This window comes from Pristiophorus japonicus, chromosome 28, assembly GCF_044704955.1.
Source record: "Pristiophorus japonicus isolate sPriJap1 chromosome 28, sPriJap1.hap1, whole genome shotgun sequence".
In the NCBI taxonomy this organism is placed as follows: domain Eukaryota; kingdom Metazoa; phylum Chordata; class Chondrichthyes; family Pristiophoridae; genus Pristiophorus; species Pristiophorus japonicus.
In genome coordinates this window covers 5,465,812-5,491,120 of record NC_092004.1, presented here as the reverse complement: position 1 = coordinate 5,491,120, position 25,309 = coordinate 5,465,812, and the positions used below count along the sequence as shown (strand labels likewise).

Here is a 25,309-nt window from a genome sequence, read left to right as displayed (position 1 = left end):
TACCTTGCCTTGTTAGACCACCCCAAATCCATTACCTCACACGTATCCGAATTGAATTCCATTTGCCATTGTTCTGCCCACCTGGCCAGTTATAGTGGCATTTTTTTGCTATTCTTTCTATGAACCTAATTTGGACTGCAACATCCGCTGAACGTGAGCCATGATGATAGGTGAAGCAAGACAAGGCACGCATGTAGGGGCACACATGTGCACGTTTATTCTTACTGATATCTGCTTGTTTTTCTGCTGATAATGGGGAACTGAATGATTAAACAACAAGCTCAGGGTCTCACGTACATTGTTGCGGAATGTGTCTATCCTTCTGTTGTAACGTTGATGATGCAGTTGTAGTTTGCGAGCTTAAATATGGGGCACTCTTTGCCAGTCGGGGACTTTCTGTGGTTATGCGTTGCGGAACCTGAGCACCGATCTATGACGTGTCCACGTCGACAAATATGTTTATTATACGTGTGTACTTTTCCACTTAAAGCAGACGGCTGACTCGAGTCTTGTTCTCTGACATAGATTTGTACTCCAACATTTTTGGCGTTGTCGGCAGTATTTTGTGGCACGGGTGAGACCCGCTGGACGGGTCACAACAACGGTGAGTAACTTTTAAATACCACTCACAAATTCGGTGGCTCGGAAGTCGAAGGTCAAACTCGGGCACACATCTGAATCAAGTGAGATGTGTTGAATGGGTAAGACACAATTTTAAGTATCGGTGTCATACAGTAAGCGTTTTAAATTAGGAATTATAAGTTAGCGACAATGTTGTTGCCACAAAGGACCACTTAATAATTGTTAGTAAGCAATAGAAGAAGCGAGAAATCTTGGGGCTGTGTGACTGCCCATAGTCGGATCAAAGTGTGGCGTCAGGGAAAGAATTAGATTGGGTGAGGAAGGCATCCTTACTATATTCCATGCAGGTGACTGGAAGGACTTAATCAACAAGATGCTTAAGGATGGATGGGATCCAAAGAAGGATCCCACCGACCAAAATACCTGGTGGCAAAAGCAGAAAAACAAACGCGCTCACAAAGCGGGCGTAATGATAGTATGGAAATTTCTGCAATGCAGTGGTAGATTGAAACCAAACATCGAGGAATTAAAACAGTCAAGCGCAGAAATAAAGAAGCTAAGGTTAATGGGAAATTAATAAAAGAAAAGCAATATGATGGAAAAACACGTTGAATTACAAAGGACAGCCTGTTTTTGTCCAAAGATAAAATTGCGACGTTGAAAGTTGCAGCTGCTGGAAAGAGAAACAAAGATGTTTGTTAAAATAAGGTGTATGTCCCGAACCGTGACACAGTAATAACACGGAGAAGCCGGTATTGAACATGCGCAGCACAAACAAAAAGGAATACAACCTAAAAAGCGGGTGGGACCCCAGGGTAGGAGGAAAACTGGCCAGTTGGATAAAATGTTAGTTGCGAATAATGAAAAATTAATACAAAGAAAAATGGTGGAATAAAAAGCTAACAATGAGACCTTGAAAGCTGCAGCTGCTAGAAAGAGAAACAAAATCTTCAGGAAAGTGGACTGGAGGAAGATCATCAAAATACAAAACGTCACTTGAAGAAGAGAGAGTTAAATTGGCTGTGAAAAGGCCATTGTTTGAAATATAAAAACTTACGAGATAAACCCGACACACAAGTTTTGCGCAGAGAAAGAGAAACAAAGTTCTTTAGGGAAATGGACTGTAAGAAGATCATCAAAATGCAAAAGCTAATTTGAAGAAACGAAATTTAATTATTAAGTTCGAATTCAAAAGGGGATACATCTAAGTTATGCGAACTCAGCAAAGGAAGGAAAGAAAAACTGTGAAGTAGAGAATTATTTAAGAAAGATGGAACCAGCACGGAAGTTTAGAATTTGTGCGAAGAGAAATAAAACACAAGATATGCTCAATGAACGGGTCCATAAAAACGAAATGCTGGAATCTATATACCTTGTGGGAAATTGGATTTCAGTAAAAGAAAATGCTATTAAAAATGTGTCGTCTCGTTTGAAATCAATGGAAAAAAAATCTTTGGCATGTATTTGAATTGGAAGTTTAGAGTAATTGGTGTTTAATCATAAATGGTGCCTTTCCCGACGAGAACATTTTATTATAATACCGTTACTAATCATTTCCGCTGGTCTAACAGATTAACCCCATTTCTAAGCAAGTTTTGAAACCAGAAAGGCTTGGAAAAAAATTCAGATCATTCTGCGATGTCAAGTAAGGAAGTCAGGCCTTCTTACAAACCTGTAGTGAGTTGTCCCTTCCATTGATACTGGAAATTATTAATTTCGATTTCTTATTAAAAGAAAGAAGACTCACCTAACAGACAGAGGAAATAGTGTGATAGTCAGAACAAAAATATAATTTAAAAAGATAAGCAAACTGCTTAAGGGAATGCAGCGGGTGGTGAGGAAACATCAGGCAGGTCGAGACGAACAAGCGAAGTGGGAGCCCCCTGTGGATCTCCCTAATGTGGGGGACAGTTTAATAGTTAAGGGCCTGCGAGGAAGAACGAGATTCACGACGTGATGTTATGTGGGGATTCCTGCGCTTGTGTAGATATACACGGGATATGAAGGTGGAATCATTGGTCCCAACTAAAACCTTATTTAGTTTAAATCATTGGAAACCTGCTCTACTCCTCGATGGGACGTTGGTGTTGGGACCCGTCATGTCTACCCATTATGGCAAGGAACACTGCCCAAATGGATGTGACGAAGTCAGAAACACCACTGCACCAGACGATTGAGGTATTATATTATCATCAAACGAAAAGAGTGCCCAACGATGGATCATGCGTACCACGCAATGGAAACAGAACCAAAGGAACACTCGCACAATACGACAACTATTGACTGTCGAAACCCACTCGGGGGGTAAAGACAACAAGGAAAGTTTTGCGGGACTAGATGGATTGATGATAACGGAGTGGGGAGGGGAACGAAGTGCAGATGGTCTGTCTAAATAATTCTAAAATCAGGTTGCAAGTAGATCGGTTGAATGGAACATGGTCCGGTGTGGGGGAAGTAGAACGGTTAAAATGGACTGATGATAAGCTAGAAATAAAAGTTCATACGAGCTCGCACTGGCAAATAGTACAATTACACCCTGGAAATGCAGAGAACGAAGTTAAGCTATTGTGTATCGACAAGGTAGTAGGGTCAGTAGATACAAAGCTTAGAGAGTCAAGCGACACAAAGTATTTACCTCAGAATATCCATACCTTTATTTGGGGAGTGACCTGGAGAATAGTACCGTGCGACCCACTCCCTAACATTGCCCCACCCAAACGAAAGGGATCACAAACGGTGTTGTATCGAGGTAGAAAGGAATAATGCTGTCTGAGAATGTATACCATGAATTCTGTCTATAATAGTCAATATAAACAATTTAGGACCGCCAGAAAAGTGTGACCCGAAAGTAAAGGCGCTATACACCCGTTTGCTGCAGGAGATATTGGAAGACTATCGGGATGCCTCAGGGGCATTCAGGTTTCTAAACTCTTTCAAGACAAGCCAGACATGCAGGTGTAAACAGGGTTTGATCAATGATATCCTGACAGGAGTAAACAAGGGAACCTTCACTGTTAACGCCCTAGATATACAATCTCTACAAGCACAAACAGAGCGGTTCAAAGACACAGTCTGGTTTCTGCTATCGAAAGGGATAGGAAACACCGAGGATCTTGCTAGCGAACGAGGTGCGATGGGGAGCTTAGTTAAACGGATTATAGTCCTGAACGGCCATGCTGCCACCAATAATCACCTGCTTAACCGAGAATTTAATGAAGAAAAGGACGAGGTTATGCGAGACAATTGCCACGCTTACGGTGGATGGATGATCGGGACGGTGAAGAATGACCTGGACCAAATATATTGGGGTAAAGTTCCGGAATGGATTGATATCACACATCCGTTCCGCCTGGCAAAGCATCCGGTGACACTCGACGCATGCACTATGAAGGGAATGACAAGGATCTTTCCATCGACAGGAAGATGCAACGGTTCCCATTCTGCCCTGGTGGGGAAGGTCCTAATGATTCCGGTAATATCAAAGGGGGAGTATGGACCTTATCCGCAGTTTGAGGTAGAGAACCTGGGGCTAATCCGGGTTGTGAACAACATGCGGTATTATCCGATAGATCAATATGCGATCAAATGGAACGGAAACACGAGAGGGGCCTCATTATCAGGTTGCCGCAGGATAGGATGCCGAAAGATTTGTACACATCCAGTGCACTGGGGGAGTAAGGACGAGTGTGGATTTAATCAGACAAAGGGATATGTCTTAGAAATGAGCCCATCAATGTTAGAGCCCACTCACTCAGCATCCTGTGGAAAAGAGTAATTCTGTGTGGTAACAAGCCAACTAACTTATGACTGTGGTATTTAACAGTGTAACATCCCTAACCCCAACTTCTGCTCACCCCGATGCTACCGATAATGAGCACGCAGAGAAGACGTATATCCATGCTCGAGAAACTATTACACTGAACCTGACTGATGAAATTCAGCCAGGTTTACACCAATACGACAGTAAACTGGCTGCCCCAATGCTTCACCTGCCTGAGGATGTGAGGTATGTAAAATAACCCCCGCTGGCAAGCAGAAAACGATATCACGTTATCGAAAAAGAGCTACGTATATTGGACAAAGATATTGCAAAAAGTCTTCAATATAAGCCTTGGTATGAGAACTGTGGAACTAGCGACTGAATGTTAATGTACACCCTTGAATATGAATAATCTCACACATATTAGTGGCTGTACAATTGGTGTCGGCATTGGGATACTTGTTTCTGTGTTGGGCATCTTATAAACTCCGCAGGGCAAAGAAGCGAACGCTGAATTGGATGTAAATAAATTATTGATTTCTGGAATCTAAATCAGAAACTTCTGGATCACAGTTCTCCCCAACCGAGCGGCTGATCACCACAGCAGGGGAGGGGGAAATGCGAACCGGAGTGACAAAGTTGATCAATTGGGATAGCCAAGGAACAAAAGGAGGATATTGTAGGGTGATGTTTTGTAAATTCCTGCTATGAACCTAATTTGATCTCCAACATCCGCTGACCTTGTGTCATGAAGAGAGGGGAAGCGAGACAAGGTACGGATGGAGGGGGCACACAGCTGCATATTTGCTCTGACTGATGTTTGCTTGTCTTTCTGCTGATGAAGAGGAACTGAATATTTAAACAATGACCACAGGGTCTCATGTATCTTGTTGCGGAATGTGCCTATTGTTCTGTTGTAACCTTGATGACACACGCAGTTGTAGTATGTGACCTTAAATATGGGGCACTCTGGGCCAGTCGAGGAGTTTCTGGCGTTTTCGGTTGCAGAACCTGAGCAAAGATCTCGGATGTGTCCAGGTCTACAAATACGTATATTAAACTTGTGTGCTTTCCCAATTAAAGCAGACGGATGACTCGAATCTTGTTCTTTGATGTAGATTTATAACCCGACACCAGTACATTCATATCTTCCTGCGATATGCAGCTTTCTTCTTCACAATCAATGGCAAAGAATCCGGCCAGTATGCCCCGCCATTCCATGCCATCATTCATGATATGATCCAATTAGCCACCTCTCGTCTTTCCTCATCTAAATCTATCAGCATAACCGTCTATTGCCTTCTGCCTCACATGCGTGTGTAGCCTTCCCTTAAATGCAGTTATGCTAATTGCTCCAACCACTCCCTGTTGCAGCGAGCTCCACATTCCCACAAATATTTGGGTATGTAAGTTTCTTTTGGATTTCTGGTTTGACTGTCTTACAATCATCACGTCTTCTTATGCTGGTCCCCACAAGTGGAAACATTCTCTCTGTATCTGCTCTATCAAAACCTTTCATAATTTTAAAGTCCTCTATTAGATCACCCTTCAAACTTCTTTTTTCAAGGGAAAGGATACGCAGGGAAACTTCCCTGTGTCACAAATCTACACCTCGAGAAATAAAGCCTCGCACATGATTTGCTTTTATTGAACTTGGTAACCTGTAAGATACTTTTACTGATTTGTATATTTGTACTACGAGCTCGCTTTTTTTGTCTACCACACACAGGATCGCATCCTCAAAATAATAAGAGATCTCCCTCTTCTTCTTGGATGATCTGCAATCTATATGGGTCGAGCTGCAGAACACCAAAGGGCAAAAATCGTTCGTGGGAGTTGTGTACAGACCTCCAAACAGTCGTAGTGATGTTGGGGAGGGCATCAAACAGGAAATTAGGGTGCATGCAATAAAGGTGCAGCAGTTACATGGGTGACTTAAATATGCATATAGATTGGGCTAACCAAACTGGAAGCTAAACAGTGGAGGAGGATTTCCTGGAGTGCAGAAGAGATGGATTTCGAGACCAATATGTCGAGGAACCAACGAGGGGGGAGGCCATCTCAGACTGGGTGTTGTGTAATGAGAGAGGATTAATTAGCAATCTAGTTGTGCGAGGCTCCTTGGGAAAGAGTGACCATTACAAGATGGAATTGCACATTAGGATGGAGAATGAAACAGTTTAATTCACAGACCATGGTCCAGAACTTTGAAGGTGTGAGTCGTGAATTGGCTAGGAAAGATTGGCGAATGATACTAAAGGGGTTGTATGTGGATGGGCAATGGCAGACATTTAGAGACCTCATGGATGAACTACAACAATTGTATATCCCTGTTTGGCGTAAAAATAAAAAAGGGAAGGTGGCTCAACCGTGGCTATCAAGGGCAATCAGGGATAGTATTAAAGACAAAGGAAGTTGCATCCAAATTGACCAGAAATAGCAGTGAACCTGGGGACTGGGAGAAATTTAGAACTCAGCAGAGGAGGACAAAGGGTTTGATTCGGGCAGGGAAAGTGGATTACGAGAGGAAGCTTGCAGCGAACATTAAGACGGACTGCAAAAGTCTCCATAGATATGTAAAGAGAAAAAAGTTAGGAAGTACAAACGTAGGTCCCCTGCAGTCAGAATCAGGGAAAGTCATATCGGGGAACAAAGAAATGGCAGACCAATTGAACAAGTACTTTGGTTCGGTATTCACTAAGTACGACACAAACAACCTTCCGGATATAAAAGGGGTCAGAGGGTCTGGTGAGAAGGAGGAACTGAGGGAAATCCTTATTAGTCGGGAAATTGTGTTGGGGAAATTGATGGGTTTGAAGGCCGATAAATCCCCAGGGCCTGATGGACTGCATTCCAGACTACTTAAGGATGTGGCATTGGAAATGGGGGCTGCATTGACAGTCATTTTCGAACATCCAAAGACTATGTTCAGTTCCTATCAAGTGGAGGGTAGCCAAGGGAGCCACACTTTTTAAAAGAGGAATGCGAGAGAATAAAGGTAATAATATGCATCAGTAGTGCGTAAAATGATGGAATCAATTGTTAAGGATGTCATAGCAGCGCATTTGGAAAGAGGTGACATAATAGGTCCAAATCAGCATGGATTTATGAAAGGAAAATCATGCATGACAAATATTCTGGAATTTTTTTGAAGATGATTCCAGCAGAGTGGACAAGGGGGAATCAGTTGATGTGGACTTTCAGAAGGCCTTCGACAATGTCCCACACAAGAGATTAATGTGCAAAGTTAAAGCACATGGGATTGGGGGTAGTGTGCTGACGTGGATTGAGAACTGGTTGTCAGACAGGAAGCAAAGAGTAGGAGTAAATGGGTACTTTTCAGAATGGCAGGCTGTGACGAGTGGGAAACCGCTAGGTTATGTTTTGGGGCCCTAGCTATTTACATTGTACATTAATGATTTAGACGAGGGGATTAAATAAAGTATCTCCAAATTTGCGGATGACTCTAAGTTGTGTGGCAGTGTGAGCTGCGAGGAGGATGCTATGAGGTGGCAGAGTGACTCGGATAGGTTAGGTGAGTGGGCAAATGCATGGCAGATGAAGTATAATGTGGATACATGTGAGGTTATCCACGTTGGTGGTAAAAACAGAGAGACAGACTATTATCTGAATGGTGACAGATTCGTAAAGGGGTGGAGCAACGAGACCTGGGAGTCATGGTACATCAGTCATTGAAGGTTGGTATGTTGGTACAGCAGGCGGTTAAGAAAGCAAATGGCATGTTGGCCTACATAGCGAGCGGATTTGAGTAAAGGGGCAGGGAGGTGTTGCTACAGTTGTACAGGGCCTTGGTGAGGCTGCACCTGCAGTATTGTGTACAGCTTTGGTCTCCTAACTTGAGAAATTACATTTTTGCTATTGAGGGAGTGCAGCGAAGGTTCACAAGACTGATGCCCTGGATGGCGGGACTGACATATCAAGAAAGACTGGATCAACTGGGCTTGAATTCACTGGAGTTCAGAAGAATAAGAGGGAACTCATAGAAACGTTAAATTCTGACGGGCTTAGACAGGTTAGATGCAGGAAGAATGTTCCCAATGTTGGGGAAGTCCAGACCCAGTGGTCACAGCCGAAGGATAAGGGGTAAGCCATTTCGGACGGAGATGAGGAGATTTTTATTCACCCAGAGAGTGGTGAACCTGTGAAATTCTCTATCACAGAAAGTTGTTGAGGCCAAGTCACTAAATATATTCAAAGAGGAGTTAGAAATAGTCGTTACTACTAGGGGGATCAAGGGGTCGGGTGAGAAAGCAAGAATGGCGTATGAAGTTGCATGTTCAGCCATTAACTCATGGAATGGCGGTGCAGGCTCGTAGGGCCGAGTGGCCTACTCCTGCACCTATTTTCTATGTTTCTATATTTCTATGTTTCATACATAATATACCATCTCACATTTATCTGTGTTGAACTTCGTTTTTCAATTATATGGCCATTCTGCAAGTTTAGTAATGTCCGATTGTAATTTCTTGCATTCCCCTTCGTTATTCTCTATCCCACCAATGCCCCCCGCCACACAATGTTGAGTCACGCGGAAAGTTAGGAATTTTATCTGAATCATTAAAATAAATGATGTACTAGCACTGATCTTAGTGGAACACCACCATTCACCTTCTGCCAATGTGAATAGTTACATTTGACTTGGCTGATCCAGATAATTTCGAGATGAATGGTGGCCATCAGTATGTTGTTGGTGGTGGTCATGACGTTGAATGTCAAGTGGCGCTGGTTTGACTATCGCTTGCCAGAGATAGTCATTGCCTGGCACCTATGTAATGCGAGTTTAATAATCTGCTGGATGTGTACATTTGTGGCACAAATTAACATATGCAAAGTAGTTGCTGATTTGATAGTGAATGATTCATAAATGCAGTTTGTATGTAGAGAGATTCGTGAAGCTAAATTCTAACAGCCAGCAGAGAATGATTAAGAGATGGAAGAAGGTTCATGAAAGTAAACTAGCACGACATGTAAAAATTGTAAAAACAGATAGTAAGAATTTCTACAAGTACATTGAATGGAAAAGATTTGCGAAACTAAATGTTTGTCCCCTGAAGGATGAGACTGAGACATTAATAATGTGGAACATTGAAATGGTATCGTCGTTGAACACATATTTTGTATCGGTCAAAGGCCGAAGTTCGAAGGAAGGAGGCTCTAAAACCATCCTAATCGTGGAAAAACAAGGGGCGATATGTAGAGAGGAACTTAATGCATTATAGACTAAAGGCGGACCAGTTCCCTGGACCTAATTACTTATATACTATGTTCTTAAGAGCAGTTGCTTTATTTTAGTGAATGCATTGTTGTTACTTACGAAAATGACAGGGATTCTGGAGCGCTCCTAGCGGCTTGGAAAACTGCAAATGTAAGCCACTATTTATAAAAATGAGGCAGCTAACAAGCAGGAAACAATCGACCAGTTCGCCTAAAATCTGTCCTTGGGAAAATGCTGGAGTCCATTATTAAGGAAGCAGTAGCGGGGCATTTGGAAAAGCATGATTCAATCAAGCAGAATCAGCATGGTTTTATTAAAATGAATTGATGATTGACAAATTTGCTGGAGTGCTTTGGGGATCTAACGAGCAGCTGGATTAAGGGGAACCAGGAGATGTGGTGTATTTGGATATATAGATGACTTTCTATTAATGCCACAGAAGAGATTTCTGCACACGGTACAATCTCTGGGGGTTGGGGATAAAATATCCGCTAACTATCAGAAAACCGAGAGTCTGGATAAATGGATCATTTTCCGGTTTGTAAACATTGGCTAGTGGGATGCGACAGGGGTCAACTATTTACCATCTAGTTAATGTTTTGGATGAAGGGACCGGGTGTAATGTAGCCAAGTCTGCTGATGTTACAAAGATGGGTGGGAAAGCAATTGTGACGAGGACACAAAGCTTCTGCGACGGGATATAGATTGTTTAATTGCGTGGGAAAAAAAAATTGCTGAGCGATAAAAATGTGGGAAAATATGAAGTTATCCACTTTGGCAGAAATAATCGAAAAGCAATTTTTAATTTAAATGGAGAAAAATTGCAAAGTGCTGCAATACAGTGAGACCTGGGGGTGTTTGTGCATGAAACACAAAAGACTAGTATGCATTGACAGCAGGTAATCAGGAAGCCAATTTAATGGTGGCCTTTGTTAAAAGGGGGATTGAGTGTAAAGGCAGAGAACTCCAGCTGCAAGTGTACAGGGTATTGGTGAGGCCAAACCTGGAGTACTTCGTACAGTTTTGCTATCCGTAATTAAGGAAGGATTTACTTGCATTGGAGACAGCTCACAGAAGGTTCACTAGGTTGATTCCGCAGTTGAGGCGGTTGACCATTGAAGAAAGATTTGGTAGTTTGGGCCGATACACACTGGAGTTCAGAAGAATGAGAGGTGAACTTATTGAAACTTATGATAATAAGGGGACTCGTAAAAAGGGCAATGCAGAGAAGATATTTACATAATTGAGGAAACTAAAGCCGCCGGGGACATCGTGTTAGAATAAGGGACCGTTCATTTAAAACTGAGATGAAGATTTTTTTTTTCTCTCAGAGCATTTTAAATCTATGCAATTCTCTGCCCCAGAGAGCAGAAGAGACTGGGTCATTGAATATATTTAAAGTGGAGATAGACAGATTTTTGAGAGATAAGCAAGTAAACGGTTATGAGGAGCGGGTAGGGATGTGGAGCTGAGGCCAAGATCAGATCAGCCATGATCTTATTGAAAGGTGGAGAAGGCATGAGGTGCCAAATGACATAGTCCTGCTCCTATTTCTTATGATCTTATGTTATAATTGATGGATAGTGCAGGATTTGAAGACGCCTGGATAATATCAGCTTCCAACATAAAAGTATCTTGAATGTTGCGGTTCACAGCAAGGCTGCTTAGTTCACTTAGTTAAAACGTGGTGTTACTTAGTTAAGTTGTGTGTTTGAACCGCTTGTGGCACATTGATATTTCGTTGTGGGGCGTTTGGTATTTTCTTTTTGTTATTTTTCACCAGCTTTAAACATTTGTCAGGAAACTCATGTAGAATATGTAATACTTTGAAGTAATACTGCAAAATGTTACTTCTTCCGAGAGCTCAAAAAACTAAGAGCTTAGCACTGTGTTTTTCTGGCCACAGCTGGTATTTGGCCTGCCGAGTTTTGTTCCAGCATTGATTAAACAGTTCCGTATGCAGCATCTGTTCCTCTATGCATTTTATTGTGGAGCCGTGTCACAGTTTTTATTATGAAAGTAATTGTTCCAAAATCAGTTGGAGTTTGGAAAGTGAAAATAATATAAATCCGAGCATTCGTGCTTCATCGGTAGAATGCTCGCCTAGTCTTAAATCTGAGCAGTACCCTCTCTCGAACAATCACGTCTTTCCTGTAATGTGGTGACCAGAACTGCATGCAGTACTTTAGCTGTGTTCCAACTAGTGTTTATAGCATTTCAAACATTAGAGCCCTGCTCTTGTATTCCATGCCTCTCCTGCTAAATGTACGTATTCCGTATGCCTTCTTAACCACGTATCTTTCTACATTCATGGATTTGAGTACATGCATTCCAAGAAGCTCTTTTTCCTCTGTGTCTTGCAGTGCCATAAATAGGGGCAAGATAGGCATATTTACATTCCTGGTTACATGGTTTTCAAACAAGATAAAGATGGGCATAAAAATGAGGGGGTGGCAATTTTTGCTAAATAAACAATTACAGCTGTGAGAAGGAGTTATATGTTAAAACGAGCTTAAAATGAAGCTAAATGATTTCAACATATGTACAAAAAGGGGCAAAGGCATTGCAGGGAGTGTACTGTCGGCCCCCAAACAATCCGAGGGAGCTAGAAGAAGCAATGTGTTAGCAAATATCTGAAAGTTCACTCATTTTGGTTTGTACTATGGGGTATATCAATTACTTTAATATTAACTGTGATATAAGTAGTGTAAAATGTATAGACTGACCAGAATAGCTCATTTGCTTGAGGATAACTTTTTTTTAGCCAATTAATAGCAAGCCCAACAAGGAATGTTCCACTTTTGTACTAAGTTTTTCGGAATTAATTGGGCAGATGGAAAGCATATCAGTGGGAGAGTCACTGCCGTGCATCCACGAAGTGGAGAACTTCTGGATAGCACGTTTCTTGATGTGGTCAGCTCGCACATTAAAAGTGTGCTGGATGAGAATGAATGTGTGGCCGCCAGACTGAAGAGTAGGAACAGCCAGATAGTTCAAGAATCACCTGAGTGCTTCGCACTCTCCAACCAGCTTTCTGTTCTGAGTACTGGTGCGGGGCGGGGGGGGATGGTTCTTCAGGGAATGAAACCAGAGCCAAGTCCATGGCACCACTGCCGGACCAGCTGCCGAGGAGGTAGGAAGAAGAGTGGGAGCAATATTGGTAAAAGATTCAAAAGTTAACCGTGCAGACACGCCGCAGACATCAATCCAGAATGATATGTTGCGTTTATGGAGCCAGGGTCAAATATATAACTGTGCGGATGCAGGGGATGCTGGGGGGATAGGGTGAACAGCCAGAGAACTTGATCCATTATGATACCAATGACACAGGTCGCAAGTGAGATGAAGCACTGCATGCTGATTTGTGGGAGCTCGGATAGGGTTTAAAAAGCATGAGGTGCAGCACATTTTTTGTGGTGGAGCAGAGGCGAGAGATCATGGAGGAGATGCAGCGAATGTGTGTGGCGGAGAAGAGGCCAGATATTTTGGCGGAGGAGCAGTGACAGATCGTGGCGGATGTGCAGCGAATGCTTTTGTTGCAGAGGAACGGCAAGTGATCGTGGTGGAGATAAGGCCAGAGATCGCGATGGAAATGGAGCGAATGATTATGGCGGAGGAGTGGTGAGAGTTCGTGGCAGAGGTGCGATAAATGAGGATACGGGATGCAGAATTGCCGACGGCCCAGTGGCAGCACGGGTTAGCCCACAATGCCAAATGTGTGTGCGCTCGGTCCATGCAGCAGAGCAGTTCTCCAGTGATCCTGCTTAACCCATGCCACGAGATAAACTCCTAGCTCTGTCAAGTCGCTATGGAGTCTTAGGTGCAAAGGTCTCCACAAGTTAAAAACATCCACACGCAGACATCTTCCACTCCTTCAATTGGAGTTCAGAACTGAATTATCGGGTCTTTCATTGAAAAAACTGTGAACTCATGTTGAAACAAGTCATCCTTGTTCGAGAGAACGTCTAAGATGATGAAAAAAGCAGCACCACAAAGTTAGTAATTTCGGCTTACGCCCGGTGCCACGTGCCAGCGAGGAGAATCATATTGAAGCATTTACTGTAACATGATTGAAAGAAGGGCAGGTATGATCGGTCAACAATCCTGGTTACATGTTTCTCAGGCAGTTGAGAGGGGGGATAAAACCGAGGGTAGTGGGAAGTTCGCAGTATTGATTAAGTAAACAATTGCAGCTGTGAGGTAAGATAATGTGTTTGAAGTGTCTTCAATCGAGGGTATATTAGATAAATTGAAGACTATAAAAGGGGCTGTGAGTGTGCTATAGACGCCCAGAGGGAGATCGGCGAGAAAATATGTTGGTAAACGTCTGAGAAGTGCTGGAATTTGAGGGCAGTAAGAGTAGGCGATTTCAACTACCTTTATATTAACTTGGATATAATTGGTGTGAAAAGTATCGCGGGGCAGCATTCCTGAAATTTATTCTGGAGATCATTTTTAGCCAATATGTAGCAAGACCAACATGATAGGGGACGGTTCTGCGCTTAGGTTGAGCGAATGATGCTGAGCAGGTCGAAGATGTATCAATGGGTAGCATTTTACTGCTTGTGATCATAAATCATTTAGATTTAGTGTAGTTATGGAAATTGACAGTTACACCAGGAATACAAAATCTTAATTTGGGAAAAGACAATTTTGGCAAACAGAGATCGGATTTAGGCAAAGTGGGCTGGAAACAGTTAATTGAAGGCAAAAACTGTTTTAGAGCATTCGGAGGCATTCAATGAGAAGATCCTCAGGGTTCAGCACAAATATGCTGCTTAAAGGAAAAGGGTGGTACTAACAAATCTAAAGCCCTTTGGATGTCAAGGTGCTTGCAGCGCAGAATAATGAAAATAGGGGAACATATGCCAAACTTTGGGCTCAATAGTTCAGAAAGTCTAGAGGAGAAAATAAAGTGGAAAGTTGAAATTTAAATGAAAATTGGGAAAGCAAAGATAGAAAAGCAAAATATATTTCCAAGTAAATCAAGGAAAATGCAAAGATTTACAAATACATTAAGAGCAAAGGATATCAAAAGAAAAAGTAGGGATCATTAGAGACGATAAAGGTAATCTGTTTATGGAGGCAGATTATTTGTGTATGATTTTAATGAATCCTTTGCAACTGTTTTCACAAAATTGAGGGGCGATGCAGACGTTGCAATCGGTAAGAAGTCTGAAATATTAACTGAAATAAACATAGTGAAAAAGGTAGTATTGAGGAATTTGACAGCTTTGTAGGTGGAAAACTCCACAAGGCCGAGAGAAGGAAAAGAGGAAATAGTACAAGATCTGACCATCATAATACTCTGTGGCTACAGGCGTCGTGCCAAAGGACTGGTGGACTGCTAATGTTGTGCATTTGATTCAATATGGATCGATGAACAATTAAAGAACAGTCAGCATTACCTCGGTTGTAGGAACATTATTTGAAAAGATTCTGAAGAACAGGATAAATATTCATTTTGAAAGACACAGATTAGTCAAGGGCAGTCAGCATGGATTTGTTAAGGGAAGGCCGTGTCTGACTTAATTGATTTCATTTTCTGAGGAGATAACAAGGAGTGGCGATGAGGGTAGTGCACTTTTTTGCAGTGCATGTGGCTTTTAGCAAAGGCTTATGACGAGGTCCCATCTGACAGACTGCTCAGGAGACTAACCAGCCATTGGGATCCAAGGCAAAGTGGCAAGTTGAATCCGGAATTGTTTCGGAGTAAGGAAGCAAAGAATAATAGGTGTTGTTGCAACTGGAAGGCTGTTCGAGTCAGGATCCGTAAAACTGCGCAGAAGATTCCTTTTTCTTTGTGGTATGTATTGATGATTTAGACTTGAATGAAGGGCCTATGATTAAAACTTATACAAATGATACAAAAAATTGGCTTTGTGATTGATAATGAAGAATAAAGTTGTTGAATGCAGGAAGATATCAATGAACTGGTCAGCAGGGCAGAATCGTGCCATATGGAAAACAACCCGTAGAATCGTGAGGTAATGCATTTGTGTATGGCGAACCAGGCCAAGGTTCGCACGTTAAATGGCAGGACAATGATAAGTGTAATGGAACAAAGGGAACGTTGAATGCATGTCCACAAATCCGTGAATGTAGCCGAACAGGCAGAAAAGTTCGTTCAGAAGGCACACGGAATGCTTTCCTCATTTTCCCGGGGCATAGAATACAAGAAGGATGATATGTGAGAGGGATCATCAAATGTGGTCATATGAGTCTAATTGAAAAATAAAAAAGTAGTGTTCACACTGCTGCGAATGTATTATAGACCCCCAAACTGTGGGATGGAGATGGCGGATAAAATATGTCGGCAAATGGCTGCGGTGCATAAACCATAGGGTAGTAATAGTAGGGATTTGAATTATCCAAATATTGGGACATATATAGTGTGAAGGGGAAAGAGTGCAGAATTCATAAAATGTATTCAACTGAATCTCTTTTCGTCACTATGTAACAAGCCCAAGACGAAATGTGGCGCTTTTGGATTTTTCTGGGAGAAATCAAGCTGGGCAGGTTGAAGGGGTATCAGTGGGAGAACACTTCGGTGCCGGTGACAATAATTCAGTCAGACTCATGTTAGCTGTCGCTAAGGAAAATTAACTGCTTTAATAAAAGTCCCAAATTCGGGAAAAGCTAATTTTGCTCAGTTGAAAAGTGATTTGGCAGCAGTGGACAGGAAACAGCTACTTGTAGGTAAATCATTGTCGGAACAGTGGGAGGCATTCAAGGGAGGAGATCGTGAAGGCTAAGGCCAAGCATGTGCGCATAAAGTAAAAGGCTGGGAAAATAAGTCTAGAGCCCCTTGGACGTCGAAGGACTTACAGGGGAGGATTAAAAAAAAGGGACGCTTTTTCATATACCACCGGCTAAATACTAATGATCCCTTGGCGGAATATAGAAAGTTAAGAGACACAATTAAAAATGATGTTAGGAATGGGAATAGAGTGCATTAAAATGTTTGGCTCCTAAAATTAAGGAAAACCTACAGATGTTCGACAAATATATTAATAGTAAGATGGTAACTAAAGAAAGGATAGGTCATCTTCGCGACCTTGAGTGTAATCTTTGTGTGGAGGTGGAAGATTTTGGTAATTTCTTAATGAATACTGTTCATCTGTTTTCACAAAGGAAAGGGGCAATGCAGATACTGCTATCGAGGAGGAATGTCATTTTCTGGATGAAGTAAACACAGTGACAGAGGAAGCATTCAGGCTTTTAGTCGATTTGAAAGGAGTTAGGTCCCCAGACCCGGATCACTTCAATCGTACTTCAACTCATCCTATCAGCACATCCTTCTATTCCTTTCTCACTCATGTGCTTAAGTAGCTCTCTCTTTAAAGCCTCTGTTGTATTCGCCTCAACTACAGAACGTTGTAGCACCTTCCACATTCTAATCACTCTTTGGTAAAGAAGTTACTCTTGCATTGCCTTCTGAAGTCATCGGTGTCTGTCTTATAATTATGATCTCTAATTCTGAACTCCTGCATAATAGCAAATATTTTCTGCACATCGGCGCTATCACATCCCTTCATAATATTAGAGACAATATCTGCCTTGGCTTTTACAGGGAAAAGATCCCCAGTCCGTTTAGACTTTCACGAAAGTAAATGCTTCCTGTTCTCGACAAAATCATTCTTGCTGTGCTGTGAATATCAATGATTCTACGATATAGTTTTCACATCGACTGGGATTTCAAACAGGGCAAGCATGCCGGCAATTGTCTTAAATTTTCCACCGACCAGTAGATTAATAAATAATTAACATGCATAGTTGCGATGGCCGAGTGGTTAAGCGTTGGACTTGAAATAGAATGGGGTTTCCCTGCGCAGTTTCGAGCCCCGCTTATAGCGATTCTACAGTGAATATTTTATTTGCTTTAATCAGCTCGGTGACGAGATGACTGACGCCGAAACTAAACAGAATTCCCTCAACTGCCCTTTATTGCAATCATTGACGCAAACCTATTTTTCTAATTGGAAATACTAATAAATAATGCCATCAATTAGCGATTGTAGGTTTGTTGTAAACGTTGCAAAGATCAGTGAGAAATATACACAGCAAACAGCATTAAAAATGCATTTTAATAAAGAGCACTGCAATTTTTAGAATTAAGTCATATTCAGCTGAATAAGATTCGGCCGTACTCAAATCTACAATTTTCTGATAACATCAGTGTTTATACCGAAATCAGACACCTTATCCATTCAGCCACGCTATTCCTGCAGTGCACAGCTGACGAATGCCGTGAATGAGGGATTACACACCGGAATTGCATTTATTTCAATTCCATACTTAGCACCGCAAACCAATCAGCGGCAGTGGGCCATTAACTGATTGAAATACGAGAATTCCCAAATTCTCGGAGATCATCGAATTGTTCATTAAATGCTGGAAACTCTCCACAGTTCAATGAGCTCTTGGCAGAACTAATATTTTGCAGCATTGCTTGAATGTATTGCAGGTCCTTATCAGTTTCGTTCCTAAATGTTTAAGCTGCTCAAAAATAACAAAGCTAAGATGCGCGTAACCCTGCCCTCCCCCACACAAAAAAAAGATGTTGCTTACGAGGATCGAAAGCGCATCATTCGCGTTAACAGCGCCATGCTTAACCATTTCATTCAACCGGCCTTGCTATTGTGTATTTTTATTTAACGATAAAAAAACACGAGCATTTTTGCAGAGACATTCATCTCAGGACTTCCCAAAGCGGTTCACAGCCAGTTAAGTTGTTTCACAGTCTGGTCACTAATGTAGGAAATGCAAAAGCAGATTTGCACCTGCAAGAACCCACGATTAAATAGTGACTAGAAGTTGTTTGTAGGATGAAAGTTGGCTCCAGGACACCGGGGTGAACTCTCCTGCTCTACTTCTGAATAGCGAGCATGGGATATTTTACGTCCAGCTCGGAGGGCAGACAGGTCTCGGTTTAAGTTCTCAACCGAACGTCAGCAACTCCGACAGTGCTGTGCTCCCTCACAACTACCGGTCCGATATTACAAAACCTACTTGAATTTCTACTCACCAAACTCTCTGTCGCAGATGCAACTGTCCATGGCAATATTGGTAGCAGCGAATACTGGAAACACCTTGTGGATACTAAGTCCTGTCTTCACACGGAGGACAATCTGCTTCGTATTATCTGGCACCAGCACCGTGCTAAATTGGATAGATTCTGAACAGATGGAGCAGCTCAACGCTGGGCATCCTTGAGGTGCTGTAGGACAACAGCAGCAGCTGAATTGTACAATCTGTAAACTTATGTCCAAGCATATACCCCATCTAACATTACCTTGTAAACAGAGCACCAAACCTTGAAAACGCCTCAGCCTCTGTATTCCAATAGAAAAGAGATCTAGCCTGTTCTTCCTTTGCTGATATGATACACTGGCTGTTCTGTTATCATCCTTGTAAATCTTCTCTGCATCCTCTAAAATGCCTCTATATGCTTTTTATAATATGGCGAATGGAAATGTGCACATTACCCTGTGTGGTCTAACAAAGGTTAAATACAGGTTGTGCATAAATTCGCTACATTCTATAGTATACGTGCTTTTTGGTTTTGCTTATTTATGACCTTGCTAATCTGTGTCTTAAGTTTTAGAGTTTTGTGTATTCGCCTTCCGTTTGATCTTCTACGCCACCTAGACTGGTATCCTCCAATAATAAGTGACCGCCCTATTCTTCCTAACAAAATTTAACACATCAAATTTATATGGTTTGAAATTCAAAAGCCAATGATATGTCCAATCTGCAAGTTTATTAATTATTTCCTCTAATGTGTTGTAGTCCTCCTCACTTTTGACTACCCGCCTAATTAGATGTCACTTGCAAATTTCGATATTATGTTTTCGCTTTCTCGGTCAAATTGTCAATATCACTTGTGAACAACAGTGGTCCCATCACCGATCCTTGTGGAACACCACTATCCACCTTCTGCCAATATGTAAAGCTCCATTTTAACCCAACTCTCTGATTTATGGATTGAAGCCAGCAAGCTATGCATTCTAGTTGACTCCACTCAGCATTGTGACCTGGCTTGAGGGTCTTATTGTTGCTGATTAACAATCTAGAGGTCCTAGTGTTCTAGTTGATTAATTCAACCATGTGGTCATCGCTAGCAAGGGCAGCATTTGTTGCCCACACCTAATTTCATTGTTAATGTGTTGGTGAGCAACCATATGCAGCTGAATGGCTCGCTGCGACATTTCAGATGGCAGTATAGAGTCAACCACGTTGCTGTGGGTCTGGAGTCACATATAGGGCCAGACTGCTAAGGTCGGCAGATCCCCTTCCCTGAATGAGATTAGTGAATCAGACGGGTTTGTTACGATAATGGCCACCATTATTGATACTTTTTTAATTTCCAGATTTATTTAATTGAATTTAATTTACCGTACTCTAATGGTGGGCTGTAATTTCCTGTCTCTGGAATACTAGTTCAGTATAATAAATATCATACCACTATGATTGACCGCCTGTGTAATGTGCTCGAAGGTTTGAATGACTCGACCTGTCCTGGGCAACAGTTGGAGATAAGGAATGGCAATCCCCTGGTCCGGTGACTGAAACATCATGTCACTATTAATAGCCTCCACCTGTTTAATGTCCTCGAGGTTCGGAATAACTCCTCCTGTCCTTGTGTGTAATACCACAAGAGCCCTTTATTATAAACTGCCTCGTGTGGTTACCCGGTCTCTTTGATTCCTACTTCGGTTAAGAACAAGATCCGACTTCTTGTATTGCCTAAATGACATCCGCCAGTGGCGCACTCTGGTGTCAGATAACTCATGAACAAATATATTGGACTGTGCATCAGGATCAGGGACGGAATGTCATCCCCCTGGTCCTATGCAATAGGCTCGAGTGGTTGAATGGCCTCCTCCTCTCTCTGTGCAACAGGTTCGTGGGTTTGGCAATCCATTCTCGTCATCTATGCAGCAGCTGCACGCGACAGAAAAGAGTTCCACTGTTCTTCCACGTGTCCTTTGCAAGTTTTTGAGCGATTAATGGACTCAGCCTGTCAGAGGCTCGGTGTCTTGCTCCTGTTACTGTGCAAATGACCCAGTGCGCCCAGAGAATTCAGAGGATAATTGGAGCCTTTGTGTAACAGCAAGTGCAGGGGTCGCAGTTTCACATCTCTGAAGTATTGATTTGCTGCAAATTTGATTGTGCTGACCAGGAAACATCAAATTCTGACCTAAAATCTGTCTCTGGTGGGACTCAAACCCACAATTTTTGAATGCCTGATATTACGTTGACTAAAAGTCTATTTGTCTGATATTTCGCAGCGATCTTTCGACTGTTATAACGAATCCATCGTGTAGCTGAGATGGCCGAGTGATTAAGGCGTTGGACTTGAAATCCAATGCGGTTTCCCCACGCAGGTTCGAACCCTGCTCGCAGCGATTCAAAAGGGAATATCACACTCTTTGATTTGATCAATGGGATCTGATCAGACTTCTGCCCACTGCCTTTTATTACACTTATAGTGTTCGAATTGTCAACACTATTAATTTACAGGCATTAATTAGTGTTGGTTTGTTGGAAACTATTTGCAAAGATCAGTGAGAAATATACACAGGAAATAGAATGACAAAATATATTTTATTAAAGAGCCCTGCAAGGAAATCACCTTCAGCGAATGAGTGTGAACATGGTTTTATTTTTAAAGTTGAACAACATTTTACAAAAGCACCCGCACAAGCCTCAAATCTGCAATTTTCTGATAATATTAGGGTTTGCACCAAAGTGAGACGCCTTAGCCAAATGGCCACGCGCTCGCTGCAGTTCAGAGCAGCGCAATGGTGAGAATGAGGGATTACACACCGGTATTGTATTTATTGCTGTTTTATATTTTCCACCGCAGACCAATCACCGGCAGTAAGCCATTCTGTGATTGAAATACGAGACGTAGTAAAGCGGCGGATGATAAGCAAACGTCCATTAAATGCTGCAAACACGCCGCAGGTCCACGAGCTCTCTGCAGAACTAATGTTTTGCAGCATTGCTTCAATGTATTGCAAGGTCCCGTGTGAGATGTTTTCCGAAATGTTTAAGCTGCTATAAAGTACTGTCACCTTAGCACAAAGAATAAAATAAAAAGCCAGTACGTGAATAAAACCCGCTACTTTGGCATGGTTCGCATCAGGCTCCAAAAATAGAGCTCCCGCGCCTTATTAATATGCACTTTTTTCAGACGCTGTGAAAGAAAAAAAAGTTTAATTTCGACGGCGAGTATCACCTCAGGATTTCCCAAAGCAGTTCGCAGCAAAGTAAGTACATCTAAATTGTGGCCACTGTTGTCATGTTGGAAATGCAAAAAATGACAGCATGGAAGGAGGACATTTCAGCCCATCGTGCAGGTGCCGGCCGACCAAGACCTTCCCAGCCTGAATCCCACTTTCCAACTCGATGTCCGCTCTGTAGGTTACTGCAATTTTAAAAGCTCATGCAAGTATTTTTAAATTTAATGAGGGTTCCTGCCACCACCAACCTTTCAGGCAGCGAGTTCCAGACTCCCACGACAAACACATAGCTTGGCGCAACAGCTGACCTTCCCCAATAATATTAAATATATTTCCCGTGGTTGTTAACCACTCTGCCAAGAGGGACAAGACCTTCCAACCCACTCTTTTTTGGTCACTGATAATGTTATACACCTAAATACGGTCTCGCCTCAGCGTCCTCTGTTCCATAGCAAACAGAACAGCATTTCCAATCTTTCCTTAAAGCAAAATTCTCCAGTCCAGGCAACATTCTGAACACAGTACTCCAACTGTTTTATTCAGTTCAAGTATAACCTCCTTGCTCTTGTATTCAATGCCGCGAGAAATATAGTGAAATATTCAACATACCTTCTGAACCACATGATCTACCTGGCCTGCTACGTTCAGGAATCTGTGGAACTGCAATCCGCTGTCCCTTTTTTTCCCCTACATATTTCAGCATCGTACCAATTAATATTTATTACCTTGCCTTGTTAGACCTCCTCAAATACATTACCTCACAATTATCCGAATTGAATTATATGATGATATATCAATCCCGCCATCCCGGCCATCAGACTGGTGAACCTTCGCTGCACTCCCTCAATAGCAAGAATGTCCAGCCTCAAGTTAGGAGATAGCAACTGTACACGATACTCCAGGTGTGGCCTCACCAAGACCCTGTACAACTTTAGTAACACCTCCCTGTCCCTGTACTCAAATCCCCTCGCTATGAAGGCCAACATTCCATTTGCTTTCTTAACTGCCTGCTCGACCTGCATGCCAACCTTCAGTGACTGATGCACCCAGGTCTCGTTGCACTTCCCCCTTTCCTAATCTGTCACCATTCAGATAATAGTCTATCTCTCTATTTTTACAACCAAAGTGGATAAGCTCACATTTATCCATATTATACTGCATCAGCCAGGCCTTTTCCCACTCACCTATATCCAAGTCACTCTGCAGCCTCATAGCATCATCCTCGCTGTTCACACTGCCACCCAACTTAGTGTTATCCGCAAACTTGGAGATTCTACATTTAATCTCCTCGTCTAAATCATTAATGTACAATGTAATCATCTGTGGCCGCAGCACAGAAACTTGTGGTACCACAGGAGTCACTGCCTGCCATACTGAAAAGTACCCATTGAATCCTACTCTTTGCTTCCTTTCTGCCAACCAGTTCTCAATCCATATCAACACACTACTCCCAGTCCCAAGTGCTTCAAGTTTGCACATTGATCTCTTGTGTGGGATCTTGTCGAAAGCATTTTGAAAGTCCAAATATACCACATCAACTGGTTCCCCCTTATCCACTCTACTGGAATCATCCTCAAAAAATTCCAGAAGATTTGTCAAGCATGATTTCCCATGCTGACTTGGACCTATCATGTCACCTCTTTCCAAATACGCTGCTGTGACATCCTTAATAATTGATTCCTTCATTTTACCGACGACCGATGTCAGGCTGACCGATCTATAAATCCCTGTTTTCTCTCTCCCTCGTTTTTTAAAAAGTGCGGTTACTTTGGCACTCGAGAGAAACTGATCCAGAGTCTATGGAATGTTGGAAAATGACGGTCAATGTATCCGTTATTTCCAAGGCCACCTCTTTAAGTACTCTGGCACACAGACCATCAGGCCCTGGGGATTTATCAGCCTTCAATCACATCAATTTCCCCAACTCAATTTCCTGACTAATAAGGATTTCCCTCAGTTCCTCCTTCTTTCCAGACCCTCTGACACCTTTTATATCCGGAAGGTTTTTGTGTCCTCTTTAGTGGATACAGAATCAAAGTACATGTTCAATTGGTCTGCCATTTCTTTGTTACCACTTATGACTTCCCCTGATTCTGACTGCTGGGGACCTACGTTTGTCTTTATGAACCTTTTTCACTTTACATATCTACAGTGGCTGTTGCAGTACATGTCAATGATGCCTCCAAGCTTCTTCTCGTACTCTATTCTTCCTGCTCTAATCAAATCCTTTGTCCACCTCTGCTGAGTTCTAAATTTCTCCCAGTTCCCGGGTACGCTGATATTTCGGGCAGTTTTTATGCCACTTACTTGGCTTTAATACTATCCATGATTTCTGTTAATAGCCACGGTTGAGCCACCTTCCCTTTATTATTGGTTATGCCAGACAGGGATGTATAATTGTTGGAGTTCATACACGCGGTCTTTAAATGTCTGCCGTTGCCCATCCACTGTCAACCCCTGAAGTATCATTCTCCAATCTAACCTAGCCAATTCACGCCTCATGCCTTCGAAGTTACCCATCTTTATGTTCTTGACCATGGTCTCTGAATTAACTGTTTCCTTCTTCATCCTAATGTAGAATTCGACCATATTATGGTCACTCTTTCCCAAGGGGCTTCGCACAATGAGATTGCTAATCAATCCTCTCTTATAGAAGTATAGAAACATAGAAACTAGGTGCAGGATTAGGCCATTCGGCCCTTCTTGCCTGCACCGCCATTCAATGAGTTCATGGCTGAACATGCAACTTCAGTACCCCATTCCTGCTTTCTCACCATACCCCTTGATTCCCCGAGTAGTAAGGACTTCATCTCACTCCTTTTTGAATATATTTAGTGAATTGGCCTCAACAACTTTCTGTGCGAGAGAATTCCACAGGTTCACCACTCTCTGGGTGAAGACATTCCTCCTTATCTCGTTCCTAAATGGCTGCCCCCTTATCCTTAGGCTGTGTCCCCTGGTTCTCGACTTTCCCCAACATTGTGAACATTCTTCCTGCATCTAACCTGTCTAACCCCGTCAGAATTTTAAACGTTTCTATGAGGTCCCCTCTCATTATTCTGAACTCCAGTGAATACAAGCCCAGTTGATCCAGTATTTCTTGATAGGTCATTCCCGCCATCCCGGGAATCAGTCTGGTCAACCTTCGCTGCACTCGCTCAATAGCAAGTATGTCCGTCCTCAGGTTAGCAGACGAAAACTGTACGCAATACTCCAGGTGTGGCCTCACCAAGGCACTGTACAACTGCAGCAACACCTCCCTGCCCCTGTACTCAAATCCCCTCGCTATGAAGGCCAACATGCCATTTGCTTTCTTAACCGCCTGCTCTACCTGCATGCCAACCTTCAATGACTGATATACCAAGACACCCAGGTCTCGTTGCATCTCCCCTTTTCCTAATCTGTCACCATTCAGATAATGGTCTGTCTCTCTGATTTACCATCAAAGTGGATAACCTCACATTTATCCACATTATACTT

General features: G+C 42.4%; 1 non-coding gene across 1 annotated transcript; it reads left to right on the top strand.

The window, feature by feature from the left end:
• The first annotated feature begins 20,907 nt into the window (after positions 1-20,907).
• On the top strand, positions 20,908-20,989 carry trnas-uga (transfer RNA serine (anticodon UGA)). The gene has a single exon. It is a non-coding gene; the product is annotated as a tRNA-Ser (tRNA).
• The last annotated feature ends 4,320 nt before the right edge of the window (positions 20,990-25,309 follow it).